The sequence below is a fragment of the Choloepus didactylus genome, chromosome 1 (genome assembly GCF_015220235.1).
Source record: "Choloepus didactylus isolate mChoDid1 chromosome 1, mChoDid1.pri, whole genome shotgun sequence".
NCBI lineage: Eukaryota > Metazoa > Chordata > Mammalia > Pilosa > Megalonychidae > Choloepus > Choloepus didactylus.
The window spans coordinates 30069764-30090098 of record NC_051307.1 but is presented as its reverse complement, the minus strand read 5'-3'; the positions used below and the strand labels follow the sequence as shown (position 1 = coordinate 30090098).

At 31.9% G+C, this 20335-nt stretch overlaps 1 protein-coding gene across 1 annotated transcript in view; it reads left to right on the top strand.

Annotated features, from left to right (window-relative positions):
- NCAM2 (neural cell adhesion molecule 2) overlaps nt 1-20335 on the top strand; it is a 571781-nt gene that overhangs the window by 412584 nt on the left and 138862 nt on the right. The window lies entirely within an intron of this gene.

Genomic DNA, 20335 nt, shown 5'->3' with positions numbered 1-20335 from the left:
TTTCAGTTATCATTGCTTTCACCTAAGTAAAAATAATGGAATAAGCAAAGGATTGTGTATCACAGTATGAATTATTTATTCCTGTGATCTCTTAGTAACATGAATTCTTTAATACATGGTTCAAAACAAAAACATTTAGAATACTGTATTTTCAATAACTGATTGTTAACAAAATAGACGTATTTTTAATCACAGATGTATTCCTCCCCTCTGCTTTAGAGGTTTAAATATTGGTTTATTCAGCCTGTTTAATTTATCTGGGGGTTAATTATATCTCTTCCTTATACAGGATAAAAGATCTTGATTTGCAAAAGAATGTTTTGAGAATTGTCTGAATATTCCCTGAGAATGTTGTGGTCTCCAGGTTTATTAGAGTCTGGTTAAGAAAATATATTTTAAAAATAAAAATATTTTCCCACTATTAAAGCACTGTTGAAAAATAACTGTTTGTTTTCACTAAACATTGATAATTTTCCCAAATATTGTTGAAACTGAACTTGATGGTTCATGCAGTAGCACTTGATCATTTTTTTTCTTTTTTTCAAAATAAAATATTTAAATTTATTCTACTAGATTGGTAAAAATTAGAAAAATATGCTCTATTTTATGAAATATTGAAATGCAATTAAAATACAATAAACTGCCCATATATAAAGTGTAAAATGTGATGATTTTGACTTACATATACATCAGCAAAATCTATCACAATAAGCAAGGTAAATATTTCCATCACCCCAAGAGTTTCCTCAATTCCCTTTGTAATACAACTCTCCTTTAATCCATATATATATATATACACACACAATCAGTTGTCTACTTTCTATCACTATAATTTTTTCCATTTCAATTAATTTTGTATACATTTTTTCAGATCTTTCAGTCAGCTTAATGATTTGAATATTCATCCATTTTAAGTGAATCAGTTTCTTCCTGTATTTTGTTAAGTGGAATTCCATTGCAAAGCTTTCCAGAGTTTGTTTACCTAGTCACCTGTGGATGGACATTTGTTTGTTTTCAGTTTGGGACTCTTATGAATACACTTCTGCAAGCATTTTTGAAGAGTATGTGGATATACATTTTTTTCTCTGAAATAAAACTTGTGTTTCTGTTTTATTAAAGTAGGTTTTGAAGAGAAAAAGATTTAAATTTGATGAAGTCTTATCAGAACTACCCTTTACATTTCATACTATTTGTGTTTATCTAAGAAATCATTAGCTAAGCTAAAGCCACAAAGATCACTTCTTCTGTGATTTCTTTTATTTTTAATTTTTTCTCTTGCTTATTTTATTAATTGTCTTTTTTTCATAGAAAAGTTGTAGGTTTATAGAAAAATCATGCAGAAAATACATAGTTTCCATTTATATGCCTCACATGCAGTTTTCTCAGTTATTAATATTTTGCATTAGTGTGGTAACTTTGTTAAAATTGATGAAACAATATGATTGGAATTATGCTATTAACAATAGTCCATACTTTGCATCTTTACATTAGAGTTCACTGTTTGTGTTTTACAGTCCTACGCATGATTTGATTCTAGTTTTATATATATATATATATATATATATATATATATATATATATATATATATATAAAACATCTAATTTTTTTCCTTTTAACCGCATTCATATATATAATTAAGTGGTGTCAATTACATGCAAAATGTTGTACCATTACTACTATCCATTACCAAAACTCTTCCATCAAAGCAATCAGAAACTGTGTATACCAAATAAGCATTAACTCCCCATTCCCTACCCCCATCCCTGTCTCCAGTAACCTGCACTCTAGTCTCTAACTCAATGAATTTGTTTATTCTGATTATTCCATATCAGTGAGATCATACTATTATATGATCATACTATTGTCCTTTTGTGTCTGGCTTATTTCACTCAACACGATGCTTTCAAGTTTCATTCATGTTATTGCATGTATCAGAATTTCATTCCTTTTTATGGCTATGTAATATTTTATTATATGTGTATACCACATTTTATCTTTTCATCTGTTGATGGATATTTGAGTTGCTTCCATCTTTGGGCAGTTGTGAATAATGCTGCTTTGAAAATCAGTGTGAAAATATCTGTTCTTGTCCCCAGAGTAATTCTTTTGGCTCTATAACTAGAATTGGGATTGCCATGTCATATGGTAATTCTATACCTAACTTTCTGGGGAACCCCTAAACACAGTGGCTGCACCATTTTACATTCCACCCAACAATGAATGACTTCTTATTTCTACGTGTCCTCTCCAACACTTGTTATTTTCCATTTTTTTAAATAATAGCCATTCTGGTGGGTATGAAATGGTATCTCATGATTTTGATTTGCATTTCTTAATGGCTAATAATGGTAAAGATCTTTTCATATGCTTATTGGCCATTTGCACATCTTCTTTTTAATTGAGCTGTTTCTCTTTTAATTATTGAGTTGTAGAATTTCTTTATATATTCTGGATTTAAACTCTTATCAGATATGTGGTTTTCAAATATTTTCTCCCATTCTGTATGTTATTGTTCTAGTTTGCTAATGCTGCAGAATGCAAAACACCAGAGATGGATAGGCTTTTATAAAATGGGGGTTTATTTGGCTATACAGTTACAGTCTTAAGGCCATAAAGTGTCCAAGATAACACGTCAGTAATCACGTACCTTCACCGGAGGATGGACAATGGCGTCCGGAAAACCTCTGTTAGCTGGGAAGGCACGTGGCTGGCGTCTGCTCCAAAGTTCTGGTTTCAAAATCGCTTTCTCCCAGGACGCTCCTCTCTAGCAAGCTTGCTCCTCTTCAAAACGTCACTCACAGCTGCATTCCGTTCAGTCTCTTTGAGTCAGCATGTTTTATATGGCTCCACTGATCAAGGCCCACCCTGAATGGGTGGGATCACACCTCCATGAGAGTATCCCACCAAAGTCACCACCCACAGCTGGGTGGGGCACATTCCAAGCAAATCTAACCAGCACCAAAATGTCTGTCCCACAAGACCACAAAGATAATGGCATTCGGGGGACACAATACATTCAAACTGGCACAGTTATCTTTTTACTTTCGTAATGAAGTCCTTCAATGCATAAAAATTTTTAATTTTGATGAAGACTGATTTGTCTAATTTTTGCTTTTATTGTTCATGCTTTTGGTGTAAACTCCAAGAAACCATTGTATAACACAAGGGCCTGACGATGCATCCCTGTTTTCTTTTAGTAGTTTTATAGTTTGGGTTCTGGTATACAAGACTGATCCATTTTGAGTTATACTTTGTATGTGATGTGAGATAGGGGTTAACTTTCATTTTTTTACATATGGATATGCAGTTTTCCCAGCACAATTGAAGAGACTATGCCTTTGCTGCATCCCATGAGTGTTGGTATGTTGGGTTTTTTCTTTCATACGCCTCAGTATATTTCTTAATTACCTTTTTTAATTTCTTCTTTGAAAACACATTGGTTGTTTTAGAGTACATTGTTTAATTTCTACATATTTGTGAATTTTCCATTTCTCCCTCTGTTACTGATTAATATCTTAATTCCATTGTGGTCAGAGAAGGTACATTGTATAATTTCAATGTGTTTTTTCTTTAATTTACTAAAATTTGTTTTGTGACTTAAACATATGGCCTGTCATGGAAATGACCCATGTACACTAGAACAGAATGTGTTTTCTGTTGCTGTTGGGTTAAGTGTTTTTACAGTTCTGTCAGGTCTAGTTGTTTTAAAGTATCATTCAAGTCTTCTATTTCCTTAGTGACGTTCTGACTAGATGTTCTATTTATTATTGAAAATGGTATATTGAAGTTGTCTATTTTTCCCTTCTAATATGTCCAGTATTTGCTTCATGTATTTTAGGACTCTGCCATTAGATGCATATATATTTTTAATTGTTATGTCTCTTTTTTGAATTGACCTTTTTATCAGAATATAGTGATCTATTTTGTCTCTTATAAAAGTTTTATATGATGTTAGTATAACTACTCCAGCCCTCTTTTGGTTACTATTTACATGACACATATTGTCCCATCCTTGTTCAACCTACTTATGTCTTTGAATTTAAGATGAGTCTCTTATAAACAGTGTATAGTTTGGTGATGCTTTTATAAATTGTTCTAATCCCTGCCTTTTAACTGAAGAGTTTAATCCTTTTATATTTATAGTGACTGTCAATAATGCAGGACTTTTATCTGTAATTTTGTAATTTGGTATTTTAAATTCTTATAACTTTTCTGACCCTTAATGCACTTATTAATGCCTACTTTCATATTTATTTGGTTTTTGTAGTGTACCATTTTGACTAACTGCTCATTTCCTTCTGTAAATATTTTCAGATATTTTCTGTGATTACCATGGGACTGATATTTAACATCCTAAATCTATAAAAATCACCTTTGATTTGATACCAACTTAACTTCAATAGCTTATATACACTGTCCCTATTCCTCTCCATCCCCCCATTTTTTGTTTTACTGTTACAAGTTATATTTTTATAACCCATATGTCCCAAACAATAGATTTATCTTTACTTTTTATGTATTTGCATTTTAAAAGCTGTAAAAAGTAGAAAGTGAAGCAACATGCCAAAAAATATAATACAGTAATACTAGATTTATAATTACCTATATGATTGTCCTTGTCAGGGGTCTTTATTCATGCCACTTTGATCCACTGTCTGATGTCCTTTACTTTCAGCTTGAAGAACTCCCTTTAGCATTTCTGTTTGGCATGTCTTATGGTGATAAACTTGTTCTGGCAGATCTAGTGGTGAGGAACTCCCTGAAATTTTAATATCTTGGAATGTCTTAATTTCTCTCTGTTTTTGAAAGACAGTCTCACTGGATATAAAATACTTGATTAGCAATTGTTTTCTTCCAGCACTTTAAATATTTCATCTCAGTGCTTTCTTGCCTCTGTGGTTTCTGATGAAAAATCAACACTAAATCTTACTGGATTCCTTTTCACAATGTTCTCCTTATCTTTAACATTTAATATTTTGACTACTGTGTGCCTGGGCATGGTTCTTTTTCAGTTTATCCTGTTTGGAGTTTGTTGGGTATCTTAAATGTGCATATTATGTCTTTCTTTAAATTTAGGAAGTTTTCAGCCAGTATTTGAATATAACTTCTGCACCTTTCTTTCTTTATTCTCCTGGGACTTCCATAATGCATAGATGGATAGGCTTGATGGTGTCCCACAGGTTTCTCTGGCTGTGTTCCCTTTTTTCATTATTTTTTATTTCTGCTCCATAGCCAGATCATTTCAATTTTCTTGTCTTTGACTTCACTGATTCTTTCTTCTGCCAATTCCAATCTGCTGTTTAAACCCTCTAGGGAATTTTTTATTTCAGTTGTTTTGGTCTCCAGTTTTTCTGTCTGTTTCCATTTAAAAATTTTCTCTCTCTTTATTGAGATTTCATATTGTTCATTATGTTTTCCTGATAACCTATCCTCTTGCTTTGTGTTTTCCTTTTATGTCCTTGAACATTCTGAAGATAAAAATTTTAAAGTCTTTGTTATGTACAAAGTCTAGTCTTCTTTATTGATGGTTTCTGGATTTTTATCTTATTCCTCTTGATGGACCATCATTTCCTGTTTCTTTGTCTTGTAATCTTTTTTGAACGCTGTACATTTAAAATTTTTAAGTGTCAACTCAGATTTATTCCCTTAGCTGTCTATTCCTTAAGTTTGTATCCAGATATGATATGATATGAGAGAGTATTCCTTGCATGCGAGAAGCTCAAAAAGGCAAACAAAACAAAATGACCTTTCACAGTCTTGGCAGATTGGTTCTGCATTGGTTGTTTCCCTCCTTCATAATTTATTCTTCATCTTTAGATCAACCAGAGGTGAAAGAGAAGTGCAGGCTCCTCTGTGTCTTTTCTGAGCCTGCTTCTTTTTCTGGTCTTGTTTTTAGCCTATGCTTTCTTGAGGCTTTAGGGATTCCCTTTTTTTTACAGGAATTAGCCCCTTTTCTTCCATTGAAGTAGACTTTCATCCATCCTGGGTTCTTTTTTGTATGTCTTAGAGCACGTAATCCTTTGCCCCAGGCATCTTTGTCTTGCTTTAGCAAGCTCTGGGACAGTGATCCAGAGATGAGTATCCTGGTTCAGTCTTTCGGCTGACATCCAATAGATTGGTACCAACATATGTGCACCCCAGTAGGCATAAAATTTATACTTTTCTCTCCTCAGCAGGGCCAGGGATCCATAATTGGAGCACAAATTGGCTCCACACTACTTAGGGGCAGAGGTGGCAAAGGATCAGCAAGGACACCACAGTTTCTCCTACCATTTTTAAAGTTGCCTTTCCTGGATTCAGTGCTCACCTAGTTACTACAATTCTTTAACTGCTTTCCAGCATTTTAAGAAAGATATCTCTGCCAGTTTTTGCTAGTTGTTCAAAGATTCTGTGGGGTATCTGTACCCTGGAGCATTTTACTCCACCATCTTGGTCAACCAGAATCCTATACTTTCTTTTAAAAGTTTTTTAGTTTTAGGTCTTACTTTATATCTATATAGTTACCATTTATTATTTTTCCATATATATATCTATTTATCCAGCACTATTTATTCTATAGAATTCCCTTTTTCTAGTTAGAGGTTTGCCAGTATTGTTGCTCTTGAATAGGATTAGCTTTTGGCTTTTTAAATTTATGTTCTCTATCATCTATCTATTTTCTTCTTCTTTTTTTTTTTTTGTTTGATTTCTGCTTTTGTCATCATGAATTAATTTATTCTACTTACTTTTGATTTATTTTCTTCTGTTTCTAGAGTCTTAATATGCAATCTTGGGTCATAGATATTAGATCTTTCATTCTTTTCTAATATAAGCATGTAAAAACCTAAGTCTCTCTTTACTCAGAGCTTCAACATTTTCCTGCAAATTTTGGTGTTATATTTTTGTTTTATTCAATTGAAAATATTTTCTAGTTACTTTTGTCTTCTGCAGTCATGCCATAGGTCCTTGAGACACTGTTCAGTTTTATCCGTTTTATTTCTCTATGTTCTTCTGATTAGATAATTTCTACTGCTTCCTCTTCAAGTTAACTGACTATTCCATCATCCCTATTCTGCCATTAAGTGTATCCAGTGAGTTTTTTTTTTTTTTTTTTGTTTTAAGATATTTTCTTTAAGTTCTCAAATTTCAGTTTGGCTCTTTTATATGCTTTCTATTTGTCTGCTGAGAATTCCTATGTTTTCATTCATTTACATTATGTTTTCCTGTACCTCATGGAGCATAGTTAACATAGCTGCTCTAAAATCTATCTCTGATAGGTTCCACATAGGGTCATCTTGAGATTTCAATATGTTGAGTATCATTTTCCCTAAGAATTGTTCACATTCTTCTGGATCATTGAATATCAAAAAGTTTTTGATTGAATTCTAGACATTGTAAATATTGTATGTGTAGTTTCTGGTTCCTTTATTTATCATCTGAAGAAAAAAAACTTTAAAGCAGGTGATCCCCCCATTAATGTTCAGACATGAAGTTGCCACTAGTATGCAATGATTTAAGTCTTATTTCAAATATCAAAGCCTTTTCTATGCTGATTTGTATCTGTCCTCTTAATGCATGTGTCAGAGAGACTTCTTTGGGTTTATACAAAGATTTTCTCTGTCTCATATGAGGAATTACTCCCATCCTCTGGTAGCAGACTGGCTTTTCTTGATTCTCCTGTCCTTATGGATAAATTTTGGCTTCCAGGATTTCTTTGAAGTTCCTCAACAAGGGCCTGCTGTCTAGAAAAAGCCATGAGGACTTAAAACAGTAATAAAGTAAAAAATCTAGGAAACTAGTTGTCATTCGCTTATTTTTGTTTACTTTTCAGAATCCTCACTTTATATTTTTTATTATTTCTAGAGTGTTTGCTTATTAACAGTAGAGAAAACTGACTGTAGCAAGCTTATGCTGCTAGTAAGGAAACAGGACTCACTATATAATCTATTACTAATGCAAATTTAAGGCATGAACATTTCTGCTTAGCCTACTTCCTGGAACCAAGAACATGGGTGTCACAGTTTAAGTTTTTAGCAATGTTTTTAATTTCTTTCTTTCTTTCCATTTCCTTTTTAAATTTCCTTTTTTAAAAACTTTTATTACACCTAAGTCATATATTTTCAAAGAAATCACTTCCCTGGCCAAAGCTCATTTAAGTTGCAAAATCTAGAAAAGTAGTTGAGTTTCTTTCCTCCCTTTTCATCTTTTGTATCTTTTGTATAAATATGTTAAGTCCATTTTTATTTATTGATTGATTTTCATTATTATTCTATGTTTTGACATTTTTATCTACAGAAAAAAAAGCTTATTTCTCCTGGAAAGTGTAGTTTTCTGGTTAAATATGCAAATAATTTTAAATTGAGAAATTTTATAGATTTAGATGAGGTTTCGAGTTAGATGTTCAGAGTTTTAAAGAATATTCTTTCACTACAAAGGGTCATTTCTACCAGTATATGTTGAATTTCATTTAAGTAAAAGAAATTGTTTTTAAGATTACAAAACAAATTCTCAAACTTTCTTCATGCATTCTTTTGGGATATATATATCAAAAAATATATATTTGTTGATCTCAAACTGCAAGGGTTTTCTCTTACGGCTCTATCTTTCACATAAGTGCTACATTTAAGCAGTTTCCTCTTCTCATCTTCCTGGTGATGTTTTTTTTTTAAAAAAAAACACCCCTTACAAATCAACTGTAACTGTCTAGAAACCTAGTTTCCTCTTTGATTAATCCAGATTCTTGCAGTATTCCTTCATATACCATAACCAAAATTCTGTATTTTTCAGAATTAAATTTTCTTGTGGGTTCCAAGATAATATTAAATATACTGGGAGTCTGGCTCAATTTTTTAAGCTTCTTCAACATTTAAAAATAACATTTTAGCCTTTTTTTTAATTATTAATTTGGTCATATATTTGCTTAACCTTTTTTTAATTTTATGCATGTGAGAATATTAATTTCTGAGTGCTCACTGTAATTTATTAGAAGACTAAATCATGTAAATAATGTTTAAAGTGGAAGAATTATAATGGTGGAAAAGTCGCCTATAATAAGTTATATAAATATGCTAATGAAAGATTTATTTATGCTTACTAGTAGCACAATTATTAATCTTACTTTCATTACTTGCTAAAGTCCAGATTTTCTTCTTGTAAAATAGAGATAGCACCATAAGCTTGCCATTTGTCTATGCTTAGTACTATTTTTGTGTAATGTGTTGCATAATCATTTGGAATATATAACCTTGGATATAATTTAAAATTTAGCCTGTTCCTCCACTTTCAGTTATCTTCTTTTTAAATTAGTGTAACTATATTATAAAATTTGTAGCATATTTTTAAAATCAAGTTTACTATTATTTATTAAAATCATATCTTCTACTCATATGAAATTTAGTAGACATTTTGGTTGGACATGGTTACTTAATGCCCATGATAGGTACTGGAGTCATCTAATAAGCTTATTTTTTGGTAATTGAATAAAATGGGAAATTTTACTTTTTAGACAAAGATTCATATTAGTAATAAAACTATTAGTACCTTTTATATAAGGCCATAAAAAGCTATTGCTGTAAATGAAATTTAAAAGTTACAAATGCTTATACTTTTTTCTGTATTCATTACCAATAAACTAGTACAGAGACTATGGTAATTATAAGGATTACAAATCATGTCATGAAAAATTTATAAGAACAGTCTTTAACAACTGAACCAAGCACCTACAGTATAATATTTCTAAGAGTGAGTCGAAAATAATCAAACCATGTAAAATTTGATACCAACTTCCTTACTGTAATAGCACTAAACATAAGGGGTTTAGGAGATTAAGCTTTTTTTCACTTTTTTTGTTCAAAAAGTCTTTTGTGTTTCAGTTTAAGCAGATTCTTTGGCATTCTGCCAGTTCATTTTCAACATTTCAAAGGCACCACCTTTATTAAGAAGTTCAAGTTGAACTGAAGTTCCAATTTATGAAACAAAGGAGATAACAGGCATACGATATGAGGTTTAATGTAATAAGCACCGATTACATAGCACATTTGATTACAATTAGAATATCATTAAGTTTTGTGACTGGGTAGTCATTACATATTAGCTATTAATTAGACTTAATTATTTTATGGGATAAATTTAAGTTACATAGCATGTTAAGAAATATTGAATTTTGTGTTTCTTTTCTCATTAGCTCTCTACACATGTATTTATTTTTTGTTATAGCAATATTGTAAATGCATCTTCTGTGAGATAAAAGGTGTAGTTAGCATATCAGACACATTCTAAAGTTATAGGGATATTATTTATTCTTATAATGCAAGTTCATGTTACATACATTCCAAAGTAGTAGTTGATGTTTGCTTTAATCACTAAATTCAAGTTTCACATTCCCTCAAGATAACAGTGATTCTAGTAGTGTGTTTGAGTACATGAACAGTATGTGATATATAAGATGTGAAAATTGTTTAATATTTAAAGCAAATCACATCACTAAACACTTATAAATTAGAAAAGAACTTCTATTTCATAGATCTCACGATTTATATCTGTGATTTAAAAACTTATCTTATGACTTTGACTTTTATACTTGTCATAGTACATTTAAACTGTTGAAACTTTAAAGAAGATGGCTCATTTGCAAAAATAAATTAGTTCTAATGCCAGCAACTATTGAGATTTTATATCCAGTATGGTAATTTCAAGGACAGCAACTGAGAGAAAATTTAAAGCATATCTTTATCCAGAACATAAGAAGAACAGAACATTAAAAGAGAATGGTGAAAATCTTTTATTGTTCAGCTGCATTTCTTTTTTTAATCTAACTTTAATTGAACCTCCTAGGAAAATGTTGAAATATCACATTCCTCATGTGCCCTGAAGCTATTAATTATTCAAGTTTTAGGGCATGTGTGTGTATCTCTGCAAGGCATTATTTGATTCAAGTAAAATCTTGTTGTTAAAGTATTCTTCAGAGATTATGATGATGAAAAGTTGTTAAGGAATTTTAGGAAATATTCAACACCTGAGAGGACACACCTTAGAAATCAACAAACAAACATCCAAATAAACAAACAAACAAACAGAAAACTGTCATTTTCTGTAACTACTGGAATTTTCATTGCCTCTTGTCACCTGTTTTACTTTAATGGCCAGAGATGCATTCAATTTGCCACAAATCTCTGCACTTCTTCTGGAATGAGAACCTTTTCTGTTTGATCCTGGCTCTAACTAGCAGAGGTGAGCTCTCAGGCCTTAAAACAGAAGACCACAGCAAGATAAAACTAGTGCAGAATTGCTCAGGGCGAGGCTGCCCTCTTATGTCACTTCACTGACTTTGCTGAGATTTGTCATCTTGGAGATCCTGAAAGATACCCTTAGATCTTGTGGCACACTACTTATTGCCTTTCCTTCCACCTTCTTCTCCCTAGGATGTGATGTCAGTAGATTGACCTTGTTGGATTTTCTGCCTGTAGAGCCACACCTTAGTCTAGAATAGTGTGGCCACCAAAAGATAAGGTACTTAATTCTTGAAAAAGACCAGTCCAACAACTTGACTCCAAGTAGCCATAGTTCTATGTCCATAAGACCTTAAGCTCCCTGTATTCTAATATCCAGTTTCAATGGAGTACAAGCAAGGTACAAATTTCTCCTACTACCTCTACATATTATTGTTACTGCTCCACTGACTTAAACCTGCTTATATTATGTGATGATTAAAACCAGTAGCAGATGTCTAATGTATTGGGCTTAACTAAAATAATATTTAAATGTCAGTAGCATTAGCAGCTACGTTTAGATGTTAGTGAATCTGCTATGTCTAATCCTGGGATATTGGTGAAGTTATTTAAATTTTCCAGGCTTCAGCCTCCTGAGATGTGAAAAGGAAGAGATGGATATAACATTCCATTATTCTAAGAATTTAGGCATTTGAAGGTTAAGATTATATGTTTGTATTCAACAATTTTTATCAGGCATGTACTACACATTTTTTTCCAAGTGCTGAGTATTTAAAATCAAATAAAGTCAACAAAAAAACACTTGCCTTCATGGATCTTACAATCTAGAAAGTAAAGCAGATAAAATAAAGTAGTATGATATATAATATGGGAAACAATTTAAAGGATTAAGTGAAAGAAAGAAAGAAAAAGAAAGAAAGAAAGAAAAAAAGAGGAAGGAAGGAAGAAAGGAAGGAGGGAGGGAGGGAGGAAGGAAGGAAAGAGAGAGAGAAAGAAAGAAAGGGAAACAATTCAATGATATACTATGTGTCAATATCAATCAACTATTGCCACAACAATGATGAATAAAAAGCCATCCAAAAATAGTTGGTGGAATACAATAATATGCGTTTATTACTATATTCAACTGGGAACCACTGACCCACACTGGCCTTGAATAGGTAGCTGTGTTTAAAGCTGTGAAGGGAGGCTCCATGCTATGGGTACAAAAACAGTTGGAACTAGGCTAAAAAAGCCACAACTATAGAGAGGAAGCCACCTGTTTCAGTTTCCAGGGGCTGCTGAAACAAAGCGCCACAAACACGGTGGCTTAATACAAATGAGTTACTGTCTCACAGTTCTGGCGGTTAGATATCCAAAATCAAGATGCTGGGAGGGTCCTGCTTCCTCTGAAGACTGTAGGGAAGAATCGTTCCATGCCTCTCTTCTGTTTTCTGGCAGTGGTTTGCTAGCAATTCATGGTGTTCTCTGCTCAGTCAGCACATGACACCCTCCCCTCTGTCTGTCTGTCTGTGTTCCAGTTTCCTGTTTTTATGAGGAAACCAGTCATATTAGATTAGGAACATCTTACTCCAGTGTGAGCTCATTTTAACTGGCCTAATTTCATCTCGAATGACCCTATTTCCAAATAAGTTCACATAAACTGAGGTCCTGGAGATTAGACTTCAGCATATCTGTTTTGGGAACACAATTCACTCCACACCTCATGTTGATGTCAGAAGCACAAGCCCGACATCACAGGCAAATCTCAAACATTTGCTCACATCACATCCAAAGAAGTCAATCGAGCGAGGAAATGAACTCCTCTTCTTTTGAGAAGTCTTTTGGAGGAAACATATGCTGAATAATATAAGAGAGGTCAGAAGTTTATGCTTGTGGATGAAACTTCAGATTGTGTAGTCAGCAAAGAGCTCACTGAAAATGTGGACAAAGAAAACTGCAGGTGGGAGGGAATACCAAGGGCCAACTCCTCAGATGGGAACAATCCCAGAGAATTCAGGAGGCAGTCTGGGAGCTAGTTTGGCGAGAGCTGAGTGAGCAAGGGAGCAAGAAGTAGAAAGTGAGGCTGTGGAGGTAACAAGTGTCCAGAGCATAGAGAACTGTGCTGTCCGAGATGGTAGCCACTTGTCACATGTGGCAGTGCAGCACTTGAAATGTGGCTAGTGCAGCTGAGGAACTGAAATTTTAATTTTGTCTTATTTTCATTAACTTCAATTTAAAAAGTGATATTCAATTCAGATATTGGAAAACTTTTAAGTATTTTCAGGATGACTTTTATATGTGATTTTTATTCATTTGCACATTTTATGAACATTACAGCTGAAGCATCCCCACTAAAAGTCTAGCCTCTGATTTAAGATATACTGTAGATATAATGTGCATAATAATGTTTTGAAGTCTTAGAGCAAAGAAACCATGAAAAATGTCACAGTAATAGCATTTTATACTGGCTGAATGTTGAAACAATACTATTTTGAATATTTTGGGTTAAATGAGAAACATTACAATTTAGTTCATTTTTATTTATAGTGTGACTATTAGAAAATTTAAAACTGAACAGGTGGCTCACTTTACATTTCTACTGGACACTGCTAAAATAGAGCCTTACATCTTAGTGAGGGCTTTGGAAAGTATGGAAGCTACCAGAGGAATTTGAGGCAAGGAGCAATATACTCTCATGTATGCCTTAAGAGAATGACCTTGGGTGCTATGTTGAGAACAGTTTGAAAAGAGTACAGAGATTGAAGCAGGCAACCAGTAAGAAGACTACTGCAATAAGTTAGTGAAAGCAAGTGAATTCCATAGTAAAATTGCTACTTGACATAATTTCAATGTACATTTATATAAATAGAAGTGAACATCCTTTGAAAAGTTAAATCACCTATCTTATCCAGTATGTCAGCTAGAATGGATAATAGTAAACAAAAAAATTGAATTTTTAACATTAAATTATAAGTTGTATTCTCTATTTCAAAAGACTTCAAGAATTGATAGTAACTTGCTGATTTTGCATTTTTAAGAATATATGCAGCTCTAAATGATAGGAAAAATCATTAATCGTAGGCAAATGTTACATTCTTGATCATAAAGTAAAATTATCCTCTTTTTCTAAACTTCTATGGTAAAAGAAGTAATACTGCTTATTTTTAAAATAATATTCAAATTTGTGAAAATATGCATATTTAAAATTTTCTCCATGAAACTTCAGACTTGCTTGAATAATCATCAAATATTAAATAAGAAAAATAAACATAATTTCAATAAACTGCTTTAAAGACATTAAAGGAGTAAATAGTATTTGTATATCTTCATTTAGGAATCTTTGATTATATTTATTCAGTTTAATGATATTTATTGTGTAATACTAGAAATAGAGTATTATTAGTGCATTCCAAAGATGCAAAATTATTGAAGAGACACACAGATACTGAATATATCTAAGAGGCCAGGAACTACTTATATAGAATTGTTTAGAAAGAATCATAAAATAGCATATAATTTAATGCTTTTATAATTAAATATGCGTCCTAAAGATTATCCAAATCAGCAGAGGAAACATGAAAAAAGAAAATTCTTTAAAAAGTAAAATCATGACAATATTTTAAAGAGTTGAAACTACAAATTAGATAATATTGAACCTGTATCTACACATTATTAAAATATATACAACTAATATGACTTACTTCATTTATTCTCACAGTTTCCAATCTTTTATATTTATAGTTTTACCCAGAATAAAATGACCTCTTTCTGCTGTAGTGTTGCTGACAAGATATACAAACTGTTTCTGCCTGTGTGGTACAGATGACAGCTTAATCAGTGTTTCATGTCTTCAGATAATTATTTTTATCACTTTTGATATCTCATAGTACTTCATATGCAGCACAGTTTCAGATAACCCTTTGCTAGTTACTGTATGGTAATCCTGTTTGTTTAGGATATGCATGAGATTGCTTGGGCCTGCTACATTATCTTCTAAGATTGTAAGATCAAATTATCAGTATGTTTGGTCCAAAGCCTTGAAAGATTATTATGATATTATTATTTTCATTTATATGATTTTTTAGACATAATTAAATGATTATTTTTGTTCCAAATACTTTCGAATTTTCAATATTAAACAATTGTGTACTATTTTCCTTTTTTTTACCCTGAACAAATTTTTCTTTTAAGTCTGCTTATTTTATTTTTAAAGTAACTTTCATTTCATAGTTAGTAATGGATATGTAATAATTCCAGGCCTTCTTCTGATAAATCAATATCATAGTTTCTTTTGAATATATGTGCACTTATTTTTAAAGTTTACTTTTATCCTGTGCTATTAAAAAATGCTTCTTTTGCTATATATGGTTATTTTTCTATCAGATGATAGTTTATAGTGTGTGCTTGAATGCATATACTGCGAGTTTAATTTCCCTGATTTTTAATTCATTGCAATTATAAATAATTATTTATCATAGAAATTTTATACATAACAGTATACTATCAAATTCTTTATATTTAATGCCATATTCATTCAACTAATATTTATTTAATTCTTACAATATGCTAGCTAATTTAGTCATTACAAGGAAACAAATATAAGAAATGTATGTCTTGTAGCTCAAAATAAAGCCTCTGTCTGAAAAGAGGAGTCCCATGTCATGAGGTATTTTAGGAGAATATATGCTTTTCGTTATTGTTTTCATTTACAATGATGCCATGCTCTGAAGTTGTCTCATGTGTGATTCATTTCTAATCGTATTTGAATCTCTTTTTTTATGCCGTCTGGCTCTAAATAATTTGCTATATTATAAAAACAATTTTTATGATGGTTCATAACCTGCTTGATTAAAAAAAAGTTCTTATGTAATGCACATTAAAGTTAAAATACATGCCAACAAACAGTATTGAAGAAGAAGGCAATTGTGATCTAAGGTCATTTAATACTACAGTTATTTGAATGTTGCAAAAATGTAACAATTTGCTACTGATTTTCATTCAAGAGATTATGGGAGGCAGGGGGATGGCATAATTTCCTACATTTCAGCCTCTCACTTGAAAGCCCAGCTATTTATATCTTTAAAGCATTTGTAGGATGGAACTTGGAGCTCTCAGATTTCAAAGCTACAAAATCATGGGAAATAAAAATGATTATCAGTATTTTCAGTTGCTTACAATTGAATTATATTTCTGCTTTTATAAAATTTACCTTTTGTTATTTCTGGAAATTTCTGTGCTCAACTTCATTGCTAGCTCAAGATCTAAATGTATATAAATATTCACATATATATATATAAATACTTATAAAAGAAATATTCTTCTTTACCGAGATTTGTAGGCTCCTTGGAGTCAGTTCTGATGAATGACATCACCAGTTCATAAGTCCCCAATTTGAGAGACAGAAAGGTACATGAAAATGTCAGGCTCTAGGTTTGAATCCCAGCTTAACCACTTACTCTTGTGTGACCTTGGGCAATTCACTGAAATTCTCTAGACATCAGTTTGCATATTTGTAAAATGGTGATAATAGTTCCAAATTGTAAGTAACAGCAATTAAATTTGTTAATTATGTTCCATACCTAGAATACTGATTGGCAAATCATTGGTACCAAATATGTGTTAGTTACCATCATTATTTTCAGTGCTGCTGCTGTTGTTATTATTATTATTTTATTACTATGTAAGCAATTAATACTAAGAAGGCATTTTTTTTTTTTGCTTATTTATCATATTATGAAACAGACATTCTATTAGGCATAGAATAAGCAACATTTGAGCATGAATGACCAGGCATCTTAACATATCATATTAGAAGTGTTTTAGTTTTGTCTTTTTTTTTTTTTAAGTTATCAGAGTTTGATATTCCTGGGAAGTTTAAGAAGTGAACCAAATATTTTGAGTTAGTCTTGCCATATCTAAAATTAATGATCTAGATATAAAATTAAATCACTGGAGAAAAAAGAAAATTCAGTTATAATTGATAAGAAATGTATTTTCTGCTGTAATGGTAATTGTTAACTTTAAAGTTGTCTGACATCAATGAGCTGTAAATTATATAAAATTCAGAATGCTCTACTGTTAAATCAGATACTGAAAAAACATTGTTATTTTTAAATGACTTTAACACTGCTATATCTATATGATCAATTACTCCTTCCATTTTTGATAACTCAAAAATTTTTATGAAAGAGATTTATTTAAGCTTGTTTTCTAAATTTACATGTGAAATTGTGCATAGTCATAATACACTCTTTAAAATACTATGGATTTTTTATGGAAATGGTTATTATATAAAACTACCATAAAGGAAAGGTAACCATGAAGCATAAAATGTTTTTTATTAATATTTGTATGTTTAATTTGGGAAAGGAGAGATATTAGGACAAAGGAAAGAATAGTGGTAGAAAGAGGAATAATTCTCCTAAACTTATAATTAAACTTCACTTACGATCAGTGAAAATTATGCCATTAATAACAGTCAAATTAGAGATAAATCCAGTGTCATCTATAGACATACTTTAATATAAATGACTCTTAAGACTCCAGGGTCATGAAATATGCTGAGATTTATGCAATAACTTGGCTGCTCAAACTTAGTACAGAAAATGCACATCCAGTGATATAGCTAATTGGCATTAAGCACAAATCTAATTTAGTGCTCCACGTAGCCATTTGAATTCCCACAGCACATGGGCTGAATCCAGTAAATTGCCATAGCTGATTCTGCAGATGACTGAAAATGCAGTAGAACTGGATCTATGAAATCAATTAACAAAATCATTAATTGAATTATCCTCTAAATGTGCCAAAGCATATATTATTTTCACTCCCTTGGTAGTTTTCTTCAGTATAAATCAAATGAGAAAATTTAAAGCACTGAAAAAAGAGTCAAGGTGTTTTAGATATAAAAGTGTGCAGTTAATTCTTAGCTAATTTAAGGGTCTGGATTCTTAAAAAAATCAGCAATGAGACACTGGATTGGAGTCCAAAGTTCTGTGACTTCAGGAAAGTAAGACAAATATGAGTATATTTTGCCTCCTCAGTTAAATGGATTGATGATATCTAGAATATATATTTAACATGAGTTTTCTATCATCCGTTTTAACAACTGTTTACTGTGTATCTACTGAATGTCAAATATAAATTTAGCTGCAGGACAGAGGAGTGAGGATGTCCATGCTGTCATAGAACTTACAATCTTATGAGGAAGATGGAACATGCACAATTACATTAAAATGAAATATGCTGAAATATGTTTAGGTGGATATGACAGCCAGTGCAAAGGGCCAAAAGCAGGAAAGGATTAGGAATATTTAAGGATGAAATGAACTCAAATGGAGTCAAGGTTATAGTGAAAGGCATAGGCCAGCTTATATAAAGTTTTGTTAATCAGTTTACAAATATGGATTTATGGCACATGATAAGGATCTTCTACAAGATTTTATGCAAGATGGTGACAATCTTAAAGCAGAAATAGTTAAGAAATGATGAGAGAGGTAATATTGGCTATAGAATAAAGTTAAGATTTTTTTAGCATACATTTTATTTTATTGTTGAGGAAAAAATGGCAAAGTCTTTAACATAGATAATACAAATTAAGAAATCATTAATATTATTTGTTGTTCTACAAATCTAATCTTAGAGGCAAAAATGGAAATTATTGAAAATTGTACACCATGAAATACGATTACTAGAAAAGATGACAGTATTTCACTGCAATATCTAAATGCTTCTCAGAGGGTACAAGACAAATCTGTTATATGCCCAATACTGTTTTACAAGGACAATAAGTATGTAACCAACATGCTTTTAGAAGACTTCCCTTTATTTTTCATTGTTTGTAAATCTTTTTCCTTATAATGCCTTTCCAATTTTATTCAGAAAATAGATAGCACATAGTGAGTTTTTCTAGTGAATTGCCTGATTCTGTTATTCATGAAGTAGGCAACAGTGGAAATTCAGGTCAAAGATTTTTAATATGTCAGTTCCCAGAGCCTGTGTTGTTCTTCTAAGCTTCATCTGCTCACAAGCAGGCAGATTTCAGAAATTCAGGCCAGCACTCAGCAAGTGGTAAGATTTTGCTCAGGTCACAGGCACCAACTACAAATAAACCGTGATCTGAATTAAAAAAAGACTTCAGAGCTTGAGAGGAAATGACAAGAGAAAGTGAAAAGCTAGTATTAAGCAAATAATCAAGTCAGGGAGTCACATACAGTGACAGGAGGGCAGTGGAGAAAACTGCCTTCAAGAACAGCTTTAACTCTCAGCAACAAGCTGAAAAAAGGAAAAGGTGGGGGCACTTCTTATTATAGGTATGACTTGGTAACAAGTCTCAGGGAAAGCTTTGGTAATCTCCTGGTATGGCCAGGATTGGGCCTGACACAAGTTTACCCTGAACCCAACTCCAAGGAAATAAAAGGTTTTGCTGTTTCTTCTCATGCTGGTGACTTAAAATCAGAGATTCAGTCAAGGTCATGGATATAAGAAATGTTGAAATGTTCTAGCCCAGGCTTCTGACTGTACAGCTGCCATTTAATTAAGTCAAAATCATTTTTCTCTTCAGGACTTTTCATTGTGATAATAGCCAACAGAACATAGTTCCTTGATTTTTAGTCTGTTTTCATTTTACATCCTGTTTGAAATATTCCCCTTCTTACTGTCTATGTAGTAATGCACACATTTGTATTTATCATATAATTAAGTAGAATATTTGGTACCCTAAAGATAACCTACTTCCTAATATTTTCACCACCAAGGATAACTTCCATTATTTTCTCTCGTGTATTCTTTGCTTTTAAAGGTATACCTTATTAAACTGATATTAAAGAGGAATCATATTTCATTTTCGTTATCATACATATATTTGCATATGAATGTGTGGGTATGTGTGTAGTAAACTACCAACCAGAGGCTATTATATGCATGATATAATTAGCATTACCTCTGGGGTTTATACAGTTCTAGCCATTTCTGCCTTATATATGATAAATACAATGTCTAAATCTCATATTAAAATGACTTAAACTTTTATGCCTTTTATGTCTTGGAGTACTCCCAAAGGTTAAGTAAACCAATTTGGTAATTTGTGATATAGCTAAACTCCTTAATTCTATAAAGAAAAAGAAAGCTCAAACAGATACGCAGA